The following is a 14319-nucleotide window of genomic DNA, read 5'->3' as shown; positions in this document are numbered from 1 at the left end:
GCTATTTAACAGGGAATTGTTTTGAAAGATATGTGCATTAAAATAAATACTTTGTTCTATAAAACGAATTGAATGTGCATTTATGTAATGTAAATCTTCAGATTTTTTCTTTGCTAACTACGCTAGGTTGTGCAAAAAATATCAATAATGAGCTGTAAAAATAGTTGATAATTAATAAAATAGATCCCACTGTCTTTATATCTCACAACTTACTTATGGACGACGATTGTATTAACCCAGGTTAACGGATGTAATGTTACAACTAAAGATTAAATAAATGTTAATATTTGCATATTGCGGTAAGCTTGGAGATAATTAACTATTCGTGATATGAATTTTTCAATACTATAACAAAATTAAAAAAATATGTTCTTTACTAGCAACATACGTAAAATCTGTACAAATCTCTAATGAACTCTAATGCCTACACTACACTCTCTGGAAGTTGTCCGAACCGAAGTTACAACTGAAGTCGGCCGAGATCTACTACTTCAAGTAAGCGACCACACTGTCGCAAATTTCATATGCCGTCCGGACGGTGTCTTCTGTCACGTACAGCCGGCATATATGAGCGCGATCGAAAAAAGTGCCAAATAATCGCAATTTTTAAATTGTCATATAATTAAGATTACGCTACTGATAATTATAAAAGTTTGTGTGAGCACTCACCAATACAATATCAATGAAAACTTTTCGGTCGTAAATATTCAATTTACGCAAAATCTTTGTCGGCTTTTGCAAAATGCCATAAGGCATAACAATTATACTTCAGAATACGAACACCACATCTGTGACTATCCTAGAATTTGTTGCCATCGATTCTAAATAAGAATTCGTTATGGTGTGACATTTATATAAACCGATCTAGGAAAATACATAAGGATATTCGAAACGATTTTTTTAACAAAATCAAGTACCACTAATTATTTTTTAATTATTTAATTTTATATGAAAAAAATATAATAACGGTATCTGTTAGAAGAATATACTATCAAAAATATAATTAATCCATCTTGGTGCTCTAAAATATTCATTGATGTCAGTAAGAGTGTTGAATTCCCCGATAAGCATGTGGTATTATAAGTTGACCACGTGACCACGATGCAGCGCTCGACATGCGTGTTAACCATAGGAAGCCTACGCGCATACTGAAATTGAACCGAGTTACTCGTTCTATCTCAGTTTGCGAAACACCATATCATTATCTCTCTCTTTCGTCACTTAACACGCGAGAGAGCAAAAGTATCTCACCGCTCGCGCTCGAAAGAGCAGCTCCGACTTCGGTCCCTTTGACTCAGAAAACATGCCGACAATGTTCGGAAGCGCTCGAAGCTGGCCAAGTCGACTGAATTACACCCACTTTACCACCCGTTCTCGGTAACCTGGGACAACTTCCGAGAGATGTTAGAGCGGGCAGAACCGAACTCGACCGAAGTAACCCACTATATTATCCGTCCTTGGCCAACCTTGGCCAACTTCCAGAGAGTGTAGTACAGGCATAATGTTTTTTTCTTATTTAATTGCATCTATGGGATCAAAATTTGTCAATAATATATATTTAGAATTCCGATGTATAATTGCAAATTAGTTTTACATGATTTACCTTATCTCACAGGTAAATATCGTGATTAATAATAAAATAAAATTAATCAAGCTAAGTTGTGCGTAGAAACGTATATTAATTAAGAGCTGTTATATTTAATAAAATATACGCCACTGCCGTTATTTCTCACTACTCACGTGTAGGTGTTGATTGTGTTTACCCAGTTGTAAATAATTGGGGGAGGGGGGGGGGGGGGGCAAAATTTGTCCAGTGGCTGTTTTTTTTAATATTTCGATTTTAAATATTTTCCGGGACAAAGTGTCCAAGCTCATGATTAGCCGTAATCAAAGAACCGCACAGGATACAATTAGACAAAAATGTGCACACACCTAGGTGAGCGCTCAACGCTCGTGAGTTGGCACTTTTTATACATACATTAAACTATCTGGAACAACACACCCTGCTACATCGATTCGACCCCAAAATGAACGCCGGCGCCGAGAGGTCAAACAATGCGCAATCTTTGAAAGCCAGCGAGCGACTTGGCCGCCACTGAAATGATCATTTCATTGCCATCACTATCAATGTCGTCAATTTCAAGGGTCCCCTTATCGTCGACGCAGCAAAGCAATAAACGATACGTGATCGGAGTCCCGTTATGACACACATAGGTACAATACAGCTTTTTGAATATACATACATACAATAACGAGGACACCAATGGACAATGGAGAATTATGCAGAGGAGTGTGAGAAGAAGAAGAAAGGACGTCCTGGCCGGACACAAAAGGACGAGTGAGTCATTGTTCTCGAGAGGAGCAGAAGACCGACGATCCGGAAGTCCTAAAGTCGAGAGAAAAACGTCGAACTCGAGTGACCCTTCTCTTTGTTTCGCGGACGTGTATGCACCATAAACAAAGCCAAGATCATCAAAATCAATTTAAACGTGTTGAGATACGGGGATTAGATGCAATTTATTAATAAGCTGCTCGCATGAGTCGTTAGTTCAAGACTGAAAGACCTAATGACCTAGAAGGGTTATCAAAAATTTTCACTTCGAAAGCGATTCTTGAGCAACATAATAAAAATATGCGGTTGATTGTATACAAATATTAATTTACAAAACCACACAATCATTTGCGGTTTTATTGTAATTGTACAGAACAAATATCGATCGATTTCCATTACTCCGATTAACTAAGCACTGGGGATGTTTAAGTATCGTAAATGATAGGATAACACACTTCCTATGAGCGTATTGCTCTTTTCCGCACAACGAACCGTTCAAAGCTAAAATGCTTTCACTAAACGGTAGTATCGCATAAATAAAATCGTGACGATTTACGCAATTAGCAAAACACTCAACTACTTAACACTTTAAGTGCCGGTAATAAAATTCGATGCTGTGTGAATCGAACGGTTGGAAAGTTATATTAATAAAATTTATGGTCGACGCTTTTAAAACTAAAATGTGTACAAATTCATCTAAATTTCAAGTAGTCCAATTTCATAACAAGCTTACACCCACTGAAATAAATAAATAAGTGTTTTTATTATACCAACGCCCATACATATATACTTTTACACAACATGACATAAATCGCTATCCCATCACCATTATGACACAATATACAATTGGGAAAAAAACAGCAATCACCAGGGTAGATTCCTACGAAATTCTAATAATAATACATCGACAGCCCAGCTCTATCCACAAATGCCACGTTTGTGATTCCGTCCGAATGTAACTTTTTAATTGAATAAAAGTTGTTGACGCCTGTCGCGCATACATAACACACACCTGGCGCCGGTGAGTGTCAAGAAGCGGCAGCTGTCCATGCAACCTTTCCTGACATCTTGGTCGGAAAAGAGCACAATTGGATAGATAAGCACAGCCGGCTGGTAACAGTATAATTTGTACGCTAACCCAAGGTTGTATACGATTAGAGTATTTTTCGTGTTTTTTTTCAGAGCAAAAAAAGCGAACCTCACTGGTATATGGAAGCTATGCAAAACCACAATCTATAGCTGCACAAAATATTAAATAAAATGGTTTAGTATCAAATATTCGTTGATAAAGTGAAAACATATCAAAATGTACTAGTTTTAATACCATATATTTAATTAAAACGAAATATCAATTCTAAGTCCTGATTTACGCGGATTGATTTTGGAACCTATCTTCCATTTTCGTGTGTTTTATGTCTCGATTTATGCGAAATTTGGCGGAGCCTGTCTACCGCGCAAATCAAGGTATGACTATATTTTAATTTTCACTCAGTTAACGAACGAATTCTGCGAATTTCGGTCAAAGTAGATACCGCCGATAAATATTCTATTTGCCTATAAAATGTTTTTCGAAAGCGTAAAAGCATTTTTTTGTTAAGAAAAAGCATCTCATTGTCTCGTATTTCGGTTTAAGAAAAAAAAACGATTACCTGTGATGCTGAATAATACAAATTGTTTCATTCCAAGATTTTTTCTAATTTCATTCAAGATAATATAAACGAATATTTGATCAATTATTCGAATATTCATATAGTTGAAAACCAGACGAATAATTTATAATCGAATATTTGATTGAGAGCCCTAGTGGGTCGCACGTCTGAAATTTATTCACCATTTCTATCATAATGAATACAACTACCCACATAAGTATCGTTTGGTTTAATTGGGATATACATACATATGTACATGTATAAAAACCGGCCCGAGAATGTTCAGCGCCCCCGGCAGGTATGTCATTTCAGCATTTTTCAGGGAGAGGGGAGCAAAAGTTGGCCAGTCGGTGGTCGTTTTTTTAATATGTCAATTTCAATAAATGACAATTCAAGGGGGTTCCTGATTGGAATCCACGTTAAAAGTAATAAAATCATGTCCTCAAGACTTTTTATAACAATATTACGACTTTACACTAAGTTAGAATCGAATGAAGCACATCTAAACCGAATTTTGACGAATAGAAAAACGCAAAAAACAAGACTTCTAAGAAGGGATAAACTTCTCAGAAGTAAAAAAACCACGTCAAAAGCAACAAAATCGTGCGATCGACGTCGCAGTAGGAACGCTCGGTAATCTGACGTTCACACTACGTCTTTTATATAAATATTACAAATCAAATAAGGAACATATAAACCGAAAACAGCAAATTGAGTTTCACAGAGCAGCATGTAATTTCAATATAATATATCTTCTGGTTAAAATGTATTTGAACTTCACTAGTGAAATATATAACTTTACTGGAAAATACACATTCACTGTACTATTTACTAGCATATGCCAGATATATTATATTTTCACTGGTAAAAATATGTATCTACAGTTGAAAATGTGTTCCGTTATGATTTCACTGAAATGATATATTTTAAAGAATATTTTCGGGATAGATTTGAAACTGTTTTTTTTAGATTTTCTTTTAGGGGTTTAGAATTAGAAACGTCATTTTATCTTTTTCTAACTTTTCTTAATATTTTGATTTCATTAAGATTCATAGTATTTAATTAAATGACATGCACTTTTTTGGACAAATTCAAGGCGGGGAAAATGCCCCCATCTTTCCCCCCCTTTCAAAAACCGTCCCTGCGCCTTGTGCTATAAAAAACGAATGTTATTCGAAATTTTTTTCTGAGAGCTAAAAAAAGTCATCACAGAAATCGCAGGGTTTTTATTTTATGAGAATAAATTACTGCAGGATCTAAAAAATGTTGTTCCAATATCACTTCCGAAAAACATCTCGAGAAGATATGGGTCAAATTTGGAATAAATGGAGCCCGTATAGCCTCTGTCCCTCAGGCCGGCCCTGAGTCGTAGGCATAGTATGTTTTTCAAAATATTTTTATCAACTAAAATCTGTTTCAATCTGTAATGCGTTTTTGGGACCCACAAATAGAAAACTTTTACCTTGCCTCCATCGAGAACGAACTTTTGGAGAGTTCAACCATATATGCTATAACTATAAATATTCTTAGGTTTATTCAACGCATTAGTTTATGGCTAAAATAAACTTATTTTTATGGTGTTATGCATATATCAATAATATTTTATTATTTCTACACATTTTATTTCGTTTCTTTATTAATATTTTTAATAAATATGCTGGGACCACACATAATAGTTGCGATTAAAATTATTCACAAGAGACTCGAAATCATATTGGCGTATACAAACAATATTAGACGTCCATTAAATGGTAAGCAATAAAATATCATAACTACGAGCCAAATGCCAAGGAATGTGGTATATATAGAACAGGTACCCAAACACGACATCCCCGAATTATGCATTTTAATACAATCTGTATTAGACAATAACAAAGAGTCTGGTTCCGCCCCGAATAATCGACGTTGATCAAATGATTAAGGACTGGAAGTAGGGTTGGATTTACCTTAATTTTCAATGGTATTTAAACCAGAACTTGCTTTCTATACTTCATATAGAACTAGCACTTCGCTTCAGACTTGAAATAAATATGAGTTCAACCAAATCACCGAATATTCGATACGTCTAGAGCAGACGCATTTGTTAAATTAAATATTACACAAATTGTACGACACTGCGCTACGCAGCTAAATAAACATTTACCACCAGTGAAATTATATTTTTTTTTAATTCACGCTGCGAGGCCAAATTGACCTAGAGATTTTAATTAAATAAAATTAATACGCTACACAACTGAACACACGTTAATGTTACATCCTTTAAGTAAAACAGCATATGGATAATTCCAAACCTATTTTAAAATAAAAACGGCAGTTTCATATTGAAGATCAAAAATCTAAATAAGCCATATCGCTTTTCTTTGAATAAAATATCACTTTGTTTTATGACGACTCTATCTTAAACCGTCCTATGAGATCGCGTTTATATTCTGTCTGAAAGAAGAAAATAAAATACAGATCCGCCACACGACAAAGTATGAATAGCACTGTATTAGATAATACCAAGGAGCCCTAAGGCGAACCATTTTTCTCCCCTTTTCGTTTAGTTTCAATCAACTCTCATCTATTTTCCTGATTAACTAAAGTACTTTCAAAGATAACTCCATGAAACCCGACAATTCCATCCCTTTAACCCAAAATGAACAGTCAGTTACTAACCGTGACGTTTTACACTCAATAACCTCAAGCGTATCTTTGCATAACAACTTTTCAAATCATCTCGTCCCTGATCTTTCAAAGCAACCAAACCTCGCTACGTGTCTGTATATATATTTTATACGGTAGCATTCTACACCGTGCATTACCATGCCATACATAGATACCGTACACGCACGCCTACCTCCCCCTCTATCGATTTCATTCTGTCTGTTAACGCTCAAGTACCAGATGGTCATCTCTCCAGCTTCCCCCTTCGGTTGTATTTTAAGATCGCTCCGTACCCCTCTTTATAATATTTTAAGTGGTCTCTCTTTACACGGTCGGACAGTCGCAAAAATCGGTACCGCCGCAGCCGGAAGCGTTTTTCAGACGTGGGCAGGCTACGTAAAAAGGCAGTGAAAGTGTCGTGAAATTGGTCTTCTAATGCAAATGGCCGTTACCTAACAACAGTGGGCGCGAGCGGTCAACGTGATCGGTGATCGATATTAGTTATCGTGGACCATAAATCACACTTGTGTGTTAATCAATCAAGGTGCCATATGGGCATGACTTTCTTTAGATTGTGATATGATATGGAATTATTGAATAATTAATAGGTAGCAATGAGTAAAGTACCAACGATCTGATAAACACTTCTGGGAACTGTTAAACCCTTCTAGTTTTGTTGCTCAAAGCCCAAGGCCTGCTCATTAGCGTCTTCAAAGTTTGATACGAGTCTAGATTAGCTATTCCTAGAAGCAGCTCATGCGATATGGATACAAGTAATGATGTTCACTTTCAGAAGCGATGAGTAACAATTGCTGTTTTACAAAATCTATACCGTTTTATGCTTTGAATCCGCAACTGGTCACGCAGGTTGACCGTTTTTGAGAACATTAACCTATTTATACAGGTTTCTCAGCGGCACACCACCCCAGATTAGGTATGCTAATCTGCTTCGGCGTAAGATAAATAATGGAGGCAATTAAAATTTTACAGCATAAATTGGCGAAACAGACCGTTTTTATGAGTTTTCCGTCCTTTCAAACCAGTTTATCCAATTGATGGAAATTACGTGTAACGTGGAGTGTTTTTTTTTAATAATAGACATCTTAGATCAATTTCTAAAATTCCAACGAAATCGATATAATAACAAAATTATTGTAAAGGCGATTTCTATCATTTTCGACAATCGCTGAAATTTTCACTAGCAGGCGAAAACGAGCGTGAAGTATTGAATTAAAATTTTGAAAAGCGTCATTTTAAGAGTATTACTGCGTGTTATATTATAGCCGGTAAGTAACACCAGGCTGACAACTGAACAAGGTCACAGTCGTTTTAGTGTCGTACTCGATTGGATTTTCATGTTCAGCGTTTCTTTTTTCTCAAGTGACATTACATTACCAATACAATCTTTGTTTTTGCGACTTACGTTTGTTTGAAAATAATTTTCTTTTTAAATACGATTGTTATCATCACAACACTAATAAAAAGCATTGTTTGGACGCGCGGTATTGATATTAGCAGTTTGATTAGAGTGACTCAACCATTGTACATGAAGTAAGTCATTATCATTCAGATCATATCTTGAGCTATCGGAAGTTTGACTCACCACATATTCATCTTTGAACAGCAAAGGGAATTCTTTAAAGTATAAGTACTGTGAATAAGTCTTGGAACAGTCGAAAAATACGCGCCGAGCCGTATTTTTGAGTTATTGGCGCGCCGCAGTAACATTAAAAAATATGATACGGCGCGTATTTTGTAGGTGACCAAGACTTATTCACAGTACGCTGTCTTCTCTAATGACGAATCTAAGAGCGTGGTTTAAGATTTCAAAAGCGGTACCTAATAATCAAACTTAAAGTGTAGCTGGTGAAACTAGAAAATCAGATCGATCTTATAAATCAGACAATCACTCCATCAAAATGGCGATTTAAACGAAAGACATTGTAACGACGTTCGCAGACTAACAGTTCCGTCATTGTAACAATCGCTCGTTTCTATTTATAATACGGATAAAAAAAATCCACGGCTATAACTTACTGGTATGAGCTCAGCAGGAGACCTAAAATCTGGAAACGAGGTGGAGCAAAGACCAACGTGCGAGATTTAAACGGCCATATATAACTATTCATATACTACAGTGTACGCTGCCACGGTGTTGGTGCGTGGAAAAACACCAAAGCGACCGTGATTGATGCTGGCGATGTGACGGAAAACTCTGCGGTACCAGTACCACACAATAATACCACAGTACAAATGCACTGTAATTACCGTAAGTAATCATGCTAATGCTCCGTCTTCGGTGCGGATCAAATTATTCGGCTATAGATGGAAATAATTGATGTGCCAAGACGTCGTTTTTGTGTACACTGTGTCTCGCAACGATCGATGTGCGAAGTCGTCACTTTTGTGTCTACGACGATGAGCTAGATTCACCTGTGTCTCATAGTCACGCGCCAAAACTCGTTATGTTAAAACGTGGTATATTATTACAATAATAATATTCGATGGCATAATAACATATAATGTAAATATTTATCGCTCGGTCAGCTGGACGTTAAAGCAGTAAAACTTCTCTATTTTACATATAGTATAATGTGAAATGTTATTTAATTCATTGATGTTTACAGTTAAGCCTTTGGATTTAATAGGTTTTGAATATAATATTGCAGGGTAGTTTTTATCTTCAAAACTATCGAAGCGCCCCTGGCTTTTACAGCTTTATATGCGCATAACATTAAAACTATGATACGATCAATGATCAAAAAGTAAGCACCATCACAATCTAATTAAAACATACAGTTTCTATTTAGATGATAATGTTATAGAAGATTTAAGATTGCAAAAATCTACCTTTCACTGTTTCGCAGAATTTTAAAATCGCTAAAATGTGAATTATTTAGTATTAAGAACATGATTTCACACATATCTATAATTTGATACTAAGTTTCACAATATTTAAATATGGCTCAGAAGTTATCTTAGGCAATTTTAGACTGACCACGAATGCCTCTGTTGAGCAGAAGATATGCATATATGGTACCCGCAGTAAAGTACCGTTAGTTCGAAGCGAATTTGAGATTGAAACAGGAAAACACGGAATTCTATAAAAAAATAAATAAGTAGAGAGTTAAAATTACGCAGCTTTATGAAAGTAGTTCCATTTTGTTATGTCGTTAGTACTCATCCGAATATTCGAATATATTTTAATGTTTTTTTTAACTATTCGTTATTTGAGTATTTGTACAATCATTTGTAAAGTACTCGCTTATAAAACACTGGTAGTATTTTTTTTCTTCAATGTACCGCCACATTATCTACAGCTTAATTGTTGTATCTTTATGTTTTACGAAATTTATCGCTTTATCTTTATGGAATTTGTAACAACCATGACCATAACAACTAATAGCCGACAACAAATAAATTTAAAAAATCTTTGTAATTGCCGAAATTCAATAAATTACTCATATTTTCGAGTTATTATTTTGTGTATCTGTGGACATATTAAAACTTAATCATAGACGGCACAACTGCTTTTGGTTGTTGTGGTTGCCGATTTTTTTGAGATATATTGTTTAATTTTCCTATTTTTAAGTTGTCTATTTAGTTGTTTGTTTGTCCTGTAAAGTTGTCAAGTATGGAGTTAGCAATTTTAGACTTTAGGCCATCGATCCTTGGAAACACTAATGCCTGCACTACACTCTCTGGAAGTTGTCCAAACCGAAGTTACATCTGAAGTCGACCGAGACCTACGACTTGGAGTAAGCGAGTACACTGCCGCAAATTTTATATGCCGTCATATTTGCGCGCGATCGAAAAATGTGCCAAATAATCACAATTTTAAAATTGTCACATTATTAAAATTACGCTACTGATAATTATAAAAGTTTGTGTGGGCATTCACCAATACAATATCAGTCGTAAATATTCAATTTAAGCAAAATCTTTGTTGGCTTTTGCAAAATGCCATAAGGCATAAAAATGATACTTCAGAATACGAACACCACATCTGTGACTATCCTAGAATTTGTCGCCATCGATTCTAAATAATAATTCTTTTATGGTGTGACATTTATATAAACCGATCTAGGAAAATACATAAGGATATTGGAAAAGATTTTTTTTAACAAAATCAAGTACCACTAATTATTTTTTAATTATTTTATTTTATATGAAAAAATATATAATAACGATATCTGTTAGAAGAATATACTATCAAACATATAATTAATCCCTTTTGGTGCCCTAAAATATTCAAAGATGTCAGTAAGAGTGTTGAATTCCCCGATAAACATGTGGTATTATAAATTGACCACGTGACCACGATGCAGCGCTCGACATGCGTGTTGACCATAGGACGCCTACGCGCATACTGAAATTGAACTGAGTTACTCGTTCTATAAACGTTTGATTTTATTAAAACCCACTAGTCAAAAATAAAGTTATTGTATAATAAAAACGCTTTACATATGTTTTTACAAAAAATACAAAAAGTTAATGGTAAAGCTGTTTAAAATAAAGTATATTTTATTCGATTGATTAGATAGATAAACGGCAGCTAAACTAAAAAATAAGTCACCCTCTAACTAATTGCCAACGTTCAACAAGTTTTTCAATTGTCTAAGATAAGAACTTTTTGATTTAGAATTTATAAAAGTTTTGACGTCCTTTTCGATATCGTCTTTAACAAAGTTAGCCTTATAGTTTTGAAATAATGTTGTAGCGATTGAAACAGATAAAAAGCGTAAGACGGCGAGTGAGCCGTGGTGCAAAATTAAATTCCATCCCAGGTCACAATTTATTTTACCGTTGTTTTTGTTGTTCGTGGCCGGACGTTATCTTGTGTAATATGACAACAAAATTGGCGTCATTTTGACAGTGAATCCATGATTCAAAAGTTGAAAATGGGCAACATCTAAAATATGTACATGCAATATTAAGATAACTATTATATATGGAAAACCTGTCAAGTCATTATGGTTCGATTTATAATAAATAAATAAATCACCCCTTACTTTACTTAGATTAAGCCCACCTTTTAGAGTTTATTATGAACATTACTTCCGTTTAAAATATAGCGCCTGGTTACGACCTGATTAAGAAAATCGATATTTATCTATACTCCCACTTGCTTGAGTGGGTTATGTATAATATGTACCTACATCCTAAGCAAAGCTTTGAAGAAAGATATTTTAATTATTTTTTATTTATTTAGAATATAGCAATAAATTTGTATTCGAAAGATATATCTGTCATTTACTAATATATTTCTACTCATGTTAAAAGTAACATAAATTAAATTTTACTAAATAGGTTTATATAAGTATTATAGAATACGTAAGTGCTACGATACATTGTGAATGCTCCGCGGTATACATACATCGTGTCGCCATTGCTATAAATCGTTTTGCGGCTAAACAACAGCACGTCAACATCGAGGCATCAAAATCCTCAATGTGGACAACTTGAAAAGCACTTCGAACTGGTAAAGTTTAATATTACTGAAACTCACCAGTGGACGCTAGTGGGTGAACACAGTGTTTAAAAACATAAAGTAAAATGAATTGTTGGTCATAAACAAGGCCAGTTCAAATTTTAAGAAAATCTGCTTCTACCTTCAAGTAATATGGGGGTTTAGTTCTAAGCCATGGAAATATCGTTTTCAGCAAATAAAATGTACTGATTTGACAGGAAAATTTTTTTCGGTACTACTACTATTTTATTTTGTAATACCGGTAGTACCGAAGGTTAATTTTTGCCTCAATACCGGTATTACCGGTATTTCAATCCCTAGGCGGTGTCACCAAAACATCGATGCTCAGCATTTTTACACGCAGGCTTTCCCTTAGAGAATGCGATTGCATCCCTTATTCTTGACCTCGCGCTCGAAAACGCTCACCTTACAAGCACCATCCTGCTTCTCAGAGCTTATTAGGCACAAGGATGTTTTGGGCGATAGCTATGAAATAGTTCATGTAGGTTTTGCACATATATTTTATGTATGCGCCACTATCATTTTTATTAGTATAACTAAGCAATTAATAAACGTTTGCCAACCACTTATTATTCATAAAAATATTCTCACTGCGCGAACAATTGAACATAAAAAAATTGTTATAAATAAAATAGCAATTTGTTAATTTATGATATAAAAATATCATGGTACACGGCCAAAAGCAATTCCAACCGTCCTTTCGATATAAAATGTCAGTGAATAACAATTTATTAGTAAAAATTAACGCAGGTATATCAAATCACCTTTCTTTATTGTTTTGACATCTTGCAACAATTTACACAAAGTGTACACGCAACAAAAGGCTGTTATGGCAACGGAAAAACAAGAATAGAGAAGTCACTGCTCATGTTACATATCACGTGATTTTTCAGCGAATATTTACTTGCAACTTTCATTAAATAAAAATGAATGTAACATAAAAATCTAAATTTAGCAGTTATGCGCTGTATTTTACATATTTATGTAATCGTATTTTCTTCCTCCTTCGCCCCATCCTCTTTCCCGGCGGAGCACCCAATATTTACAGTATAATTGATAAGCATCGAGCTCGAAAAATTGACTCAGGTGCGTCTGATATCACCATTTTCAATGTCAGTCCTCACAAAGCTACACGACACGAGCTTAACCCCGACAAAACGTATCGCGTTCTAATCTTTCACGAATTTTCCCACGTTAACACATAACGCGCCGATATCCATCTTCTCTCACGCTTCAGACTGGCGCGCACACACAATTCAAAATCGATCCACCGTTCCGGCGTCGAACGGGTTAAACGGTGTCATGCCCACGTAAATCGGTTAATCTAAATATAACGAGATATTCCAGCGTCCGAAGGCTTGTTTATTAAAATCGTTTTTCCTCCTCACCTCCTCCATCTAGTCGTCCGAGACGATGAAAAAAGTGAACGCGACGCGGCCGTTACGAAAACGAAAGTGAAATTTTAAACGAGGTCTATTTGCTATTTTTTTCCTTAGAGAACTTGCTCTGTGTTTGCGATACATCATCTCGATGCAATAACCGAATAGCCAGCGTGTGTTGTGCGTGACAGGTGACGCTTTAAGCCCGCGGGCTTCCGAAAACAAGTTGCGAAAATATCGAGAGAGATTATGTATGTACATATTAAATCATATCCATATCATACACATATGCTTCCAGGGTTAAAAATGTAATATAAACCATACGTGTGTATATACATAATAGTGTGATATTTGTGTTAATGTGTGTTATTTAATTGTATTCAGATTAAATTGAAAGCTCACGTTATGCGATTGGCTACATCGGTCGACTGCCGCAATGTGTCCAGATGATTCTGAAAAAAACATAAACATTAATCATATTGCATATTTCTTTAAAAGCTACACCCGGAAAAATAATATATTGAAAATATCACGTACTGCAAAAAAATGCACATATATTATACATATAACAATACCAAGTCACGTTTGGGTTATTCAAGAAAAATAATCTAAGAACAACATATGTATATTAAATTGTATGATCATGAACACTAAATATATTGAGTAGCAAACATAAAAACAACTTTCAGACTACTGATATATTGTGTTTACGCGTTATGGGTAAAAAAATTGGAGACCACTGGTCTAGACGGTTGTGTATATGGGTATATATCAGTGGCTGTGCCTGAATTGTGACATAGGGAGAAGCTGTGGATAAAAAAT

The 14319-nt window shown here is 35.1% G+C and overlaps 1 protein-coding gene across 4 annotated transcripts in view; it reads right to left on the bottom strand.

The window, feature by feature from the left end:
- The window catches only part of siz (Brefeldin-resistant Arf-GEF family protein schizo), a 60409-nt gene that overhangs the window by 20223 nt on the left and 25867 nt on the right, over positions 1–14319 (bottom strand). For all 4 annotated transcript variants that reach the window (XM_088189449.1, XM_088189450.1, XM_088189451.1 and 1 more), the window contains exon 2: positions 13900–13949. The gene's annotated coding sequence lies outside the window, so the exon portion shown is untranslated. The remainder of the gene's footprint in view (positions 1–13899; positions 13950–14319) is intronic.

Source organism: Plectrocnemia conspersa, unplaced genomic scaffold (genome assembly GCF_051122295.1).
Source record: "Plectrocnemia conspersa isolate PC_06_02 unplaced genomic scaffold, ASM5112229v1 ptg000008l, whole genome shotgun sequence".
NCBI classification, from domain to species: Eukaryota; Metazoa; Arthropoda; class Insecta; order Trichoptera; family Polycentropodidae; genus Plectrocnemia; species Plectrocnemia conspersa.
The sequence above is the reverse complement of the archived record's forward strand: the minus strand, read 5'-3'. Positions and strand labels throughout refer to the sequence as shown.